The following is a 6,000-nucleotide window of genomic DNA, read 5'->3' as shown; positions in this document are numbered from 1 at the left end:
ATAATCTCCTGGTTAAAATGATGAACTGGGGAATCTAAAGAAAGAGGCTCTGTGGCAGTTCCATATCCATATCAGAGTTCTTCCAAGGGATATCAAATACAATTCCATTTCATTATCCCCAGTAGCAGTCACATTTTGAACAAGGGTTAGAGTCTGATAAGATTTTCCATACATTAACATATGGACTAATTTTAGTCTTAGATCTGGATTGAATCTTGATTCTCGGAAGTGCTTAAGGAAGAGCATGAGGCCATTTTAAAGATATTTTCTGACAAATTTTACTTGTCTATTAGATTGTGGCCTTCAAGGAGTGTGTAAATTCAATTTGATTCCCAGAATTTTCCTCAATATTTGAATAATTTCAGACACAAAATGAGGACCTCTATTTGATTATATTCTTTTGGGGATTCCAAACCATGATATTATTTCTTTTAACATATTTTTAGCCACTTCTCTTGCCTATTGGTGTGACAGGAAAAGAAAATCTTTTGGCCATATTTACTAATACCAATAGATATCTATATCCATTTTGTTGTGGCAATTCTGAAAAATCAATCTGCCAATAATTTTCAGGCAAGTTTCCCATATATATGGTTCCTGGGGGTGGTTATTTAATATTTCTCGGGTTATTCTTTAAACAAGTTTCACACTTTTTGTTACTGATTTTATTAGCTTTATCATCCTAACACTAATCACCTGTCTTCTTAAATCACTGATCATTGCCTCTGTTTCCCAATGAATTTTTCTATGCTTTTAGCTTTGATTGTGGTGAGACCACAACTTGATTTTTAGGACTAATGATCATTTTTCATATTTATTTGAATTGATTTAGCTAATTCCAAATCAACCTTACTGTAATTTGGGGTTTGTTGCTCAAATTTCACTTCTTTAACTAGTATTATTGTCATGATGCCTTTTTCTGCTCTCTTCTTTGCCTTTTTATTGACTAATTTATTTCCAGTATTCACTGGGAAATTCCCAAATTGGTGGGCTTTGCAGTGCATTATTGCAACTTCTTTGGGTTTCTGCACCACTTGGAGCAATTGCAGAATTTCTTCTTGGTGTTTCATGGATGTTCCTTGTGCTGTCAGCATTCCTCTTTCTTTCCATGTGGCTCCATGGGCATGTACTACTCCAAAAGCATACTTTAAATCAGTCCATATATTCACTTTTTATGTTCTGTCCATTTTAGGGCTTTTATGAGGGCTAGTTATCAATTCCGCCTTTTGTGCTGAGGTGTTCACTGAGAGCGGCTTTGCATCAATAACAGAGTTTGTTATTGTTATTGCATATCCAGCCAATCTTCTTCCATTTCTCACGAGGCTGCTTCCATCAGTACATATCTCGAATTCTGGGTCAGGTATGTTCACTCTTCTGTTACTTCTGCTGGAATAAACTTGTTTGATGGTCTGTAGACAGTCATGACTTAGAACTTCTTCTTCTATTGAACTTAAAAAGATGGCAGGATTTATTGTTGTAGTTGTTTTCGATTTGACATCATCTTGTTCCAACAGGACAATGTGATGTTTGAGCATCCTGCTTGGGGATAACCAGTGTCCTCCTTTCTGTTCCAGAACAGAAAGTACCATATGCGGTACATAAGCTGTTCTTGGGTGTCCCGTTGTCAGCTTACAAGCTTCTTAAGTCAGGAGGACAGTTGCTGCTACAGCCCATAGACAACCTGGTCATCCTTAGCTAACATTGTCCAATTGTTTGGAGAAATAACCAACCGGTCTTCTTCATTCTCCATTTTTCTGAGAAAGGATTCTTCTGAGGGCCGAATGTTGTCTTTCATGAACAAACAGTTCAAAGGGTTTGGTTAAATCGGGCAACCCTAGAGCAGGAGTGAACATCAGAGCTACCTTTACATTCTGGAATGCCTTTCGAGCTTCAGATTCTCACACAAGGGGTCCCTCCTTCAATTCCTTTAATCCACAGGTGACACCAGCCAGCCATTCCCAGAAACGTTTGCAGCTCCTTAGCTCCTTTTGGCTCCGGCATTTGGCAAATTGCCTCTTTTCTCTCATTTCCAAGTTGTCTTTGTCCCTGTGTGATTTCAAATCCCAAATACATGACAGTCTCTTTTCCAATCTGTGCTTTCTTCTTGGAAAATCTGTTATCACTTTGGCCCAAGAAATTTAGCAGGTTAGTAGTCAAGTTGAAATATTCTTCTCTGGTTTCTGTGGCTATTAAAATATCATCTACATATTGCAACACCAGTCTTTCAGGATAAATTATTTTGCATGTTTCTAATTCCTTAGCCAATTGATTTCCAAAGATCATTGGGCTATTTTTAAATCCCTGAGGTAGCACTGCCCAGCTGAGCTGAGTCTTCTGCCCAGTTGTGGGATTTTGCAGTTCAAAGGCAAAATATGCCTGACTATTTTTGTCAAGAAGAATACAGAAAAAGGCATCCTATAAGTTCAATACAGTGAACCACTTGTGATTTTCTTTTAAAGCTGTCAACAAGGATACAGGTTTGCCACTAAGGGGTGAATATCTTGAACTATTAAATTTATTGCTATTAAAATCTTGTACTAACCTATATTCCTCACTTTCTGGCTTTTTCACAGGTAAAATGGGAGTATTGAATTCTGATTCACATTCGACTAATAGTCGATATTTTTTTAAAAAATTTTCAATCATTTTCTCAAGGCCTCTTCTAGCTTCTAATTTTAAAGGGTACTGTTTTTGTCTTACCAGTTTGGTGCTCTCCTTTAGAAAAATCTTTACCGGTTCTGCTGCTTTTGAATGTCCGGGAACTTCGCCAGCCCACACCAAAGGGTTACTGCATTGTCCACTTCTTGAGGGATTTCATATGGCTCTGAAGTTGTCTGCAACATAAAAATTCTTGCCTCTCTGGCTTTTGATTAGGGTATATTTAATTGAATGTCACAGTTTTAAAAATTAATTTGTGCTTTCAATTTGCTCAATAAATCTCTCCCCACTAAGGCAACAGGACACTCTGGCATGTATAAAAATTGGCCAGTTCCCCATTTTTACCCACCTTAAAGTTAAGGATTGAATGAAAAATTTATTTTCAGCTTTCCCTGTGGCACCAATTTTGTCTACATGCTTTTTAATCAATTTTCTTCTACCAGTACTTAAAATGAATAGCTCCAGTATCAAAATAGAAAATCCATGGTTTGGGTCCCCAGCTGGATTGTAACCAGGGGTTCTGCTGGGGAATTCTCCCCCAGTCCTCTTTGCACCTCTGACAAAGGCATCTGCTGTGCTGCCAGTTTTTTGTTTCTTTTTCAGAATAAGGACACGCATTTTTCCAGTGCCACCATGCTTCACACTTTGCACACTGATATTCCCAATCTCTCTCCTATTGCAGTTATTTTATCCATTCCTCTACCACACCCCGATCTCATCCCCGGTTTGTTCCCCTACTGCTTGTCAAAGTGGTAGGGGGGGCAAGGCTTGAGCCGCTCCTTGTTCTATCTGGTCTTGTCAGCTTCCAGTTCTCCCTGCAATAGGACTGAAACCCTCATAATTCAACTGTCCCACTCTACAGCTCCCACCGGGGGTTCGGTGTTCTGGCCCCTTTTTCTACTGTTTCATTTGTTAAACCTGCATCAACACTTCCAGACCACACATAAAGATAATACAGAAATTTAACACAGAAATTTAACACATGAATTCTATGTTTTCCTCTTCAGTTCCACATTTTAAACATCACTTTCTGTACTACAAGCCAGGATCTTTTCAACCTTTTTCCTTTTTTTTTTTTTTTTGTTTTTTTTTTTTATGCCAAAACCATCGGATCCTTGGGGACGTATCTGCAATCTTTCTGCCACTTGGGATGATTTCCCAAAGTAAAGAACAAATCAACATCGGGGACCACATCTCACTTTCCTTCCCTTCTACAAGATAACATCAACTGTAAAATATTGTATCAATTTTTTTTTCTAGTTACTGGGTCTCCCCTTATATCCTCCCAATGTTTAAGAACACATCCCAGTGGAGACTTCATTAATATTTCCCCTACCATTGAGGTAGACATAGAAGATATGTGTTTTCCCATATTTTACAAAGGAGTTTTTGGTACCAAAAAGACAATAACACTGTTCTACAAACAAAGTCAATCCCGTCACCAAGAAAAGTTTAAAACCCCAAATGCAATACTGTATATCATTCAAGTCCCGTACACTGCAACACATGCATACAGCCTTAAAAAAAACAAAACAAAACAAAACAAAAACGCACTGAAGCAACAATTAGCAGCTTGTAAATCACTTCTAAAACACCCTGGGGCCCCTTTCCAAGCTATGTACAAATCTTACCAATACTCCCCATACTCTTACTCTTAAACAATTTAGATTAAATGCCAAATACCAGATAAATGCAAATGACAATTGTCCCAAATACAAAAACCAAACAAATGCAAATGACAATTGTCCCAAATACACAAATATCCAACCCAGCAATAGCTTTCGCTTATGACTTACGGGCAGACGCCTAGGCTTCCAAACCAAACGGGTACCCTCTAAGCCCCAACCCTGCGAAGCTTTCGCCGCGCCTTATGGGCAGGCTATCCAGACCAGACAGATTTCAAAGAAGAAGTGCCTTACCCTTTTCTCCAGGGAACGTTGCGAGGAGCTTTGTGAGTCGAGAGCGATGGGTCTCCCCGAGAATACCTCTGTGCCGGCTGGAGTTCAATCAACACTCGATCTCGTTCAGTCTCACTCGCAAGGTCCCATCTGGGTCGCCAAAACTGTTACCGAAATCCGGAATAAAACTCCTTAACAGCAATGAGAAGTTAAGAAGCAGGCACTTCTTCATTGCAGCGCTGGGCGCACGGGGGATCGCTCCACCTAGCGTGCGCACCCATTTGATCAACAGCACGGGTTAAATACACATTAATTATACATATTCATTAAATTCCAAGAAATAATATGCATAAACATAAATTTTCTGAGAAACCATTACATCATTTCCCTACCCACTCGCGCATGCCCAGTCTTTTGAGTCGAGGGTCTTTTGGTGGTCTTGGTGGTCGTCAAAACGCCCCCTCCTCAAATTCGCTGGTCAAACTCCTCCTTGAAATCTCCATATCTGGTCTTGAGAACAGGTCGCGGTGCTGCTTGATTTTCCTGGCTCCAAAGTGATGGCTCAGGGCCTATTTCTGCAGGTGGTGTTTGGGGGTGTTTGGGACTTACCATTGTATTAAAGATATGCTAGGCTAGCTTCTAACAAATGCGTATTATAAGATCTCTAGGGTCCCACTCCCTCTAAGGACAAATAGATTTCGTATAAAACTTAACCTATGTGACTACAGTTCTACAGTTAGCAAGAATCACCTCATACTGATATTTAATTTTCAACATTTATGTCATGTAACAGAGCGCTTACTGCCTGTGGAGAGGAGCTGCTGCAGCTGAAGCTGGAGAGGCCACAGAAAGGTAAAGAAGAAGAAGAAACCAAAGGCCAGCCAGCCAGCAGCTGCCTCCCGCTGCAGGCCAGAGAGAGCCTAGCCTGCCTCTCCGGGTGAGGAAGGATCCCTCTTTGTACTCTTCAGCAGGCCAGACCGCCAGTGCGCACTGCACAGTCTGTATGTGGAACCTGAAGCACGGTACGGCCACATAGCGCGCGAGCGAGCGAGCGTGGGTGGGTGGCTACGTGTCTAGGAAGCTTTTTGTCTAAGAGCTGTAGGACACCCACGTATTCTCTTAGGTGGAGGACAGCCAAGTGGTCGGAGTTACAGAAGAGGAGAGAAGCAGAAAGCAGCATCTGACCTGTCAGATTCTCCCAGCAGTGCCGGGAGTGAGAGCTGTGGTGAGTCCCCGGCCCCTGGGGCTCTGCCTCCTCTCTTGTGCGTCCCTGTCCTTCCCTGCCGCTCCCGTGACCCCTACCTTTCCCAAGCTGCTGTGATTTGTTGTTGTTGTTACTGTTTCCTTCTACCTCTCCTCTTCTGTCTGTTCTTGTATGCTCTTCCCCCTTTCTCTCTCCCTTTAAATCTCTTGTTCTACCGCTTCCTTTTGTTTTGTATCCCTG

Source organism: Chlamydotis macqueenii, unplaced genomic scaffold (assembly GCF_036417535.1).
Source record: "Chlamydotis macqueenii isolate bChlMac1 unplaced genomic scaffold, bChlMac1.mat HAP1_SCAFFOLD_202, whole genome shotgun sequence".
Lineage (NCBI taxonomy): Eukaryota > Metazoa > Chordata > Aves > Otidiformes > Otididae > Chlamydotis > Chlamydotis macqueenii.
Note: the sequence above shows the minus strand (reverse complement) of the source record.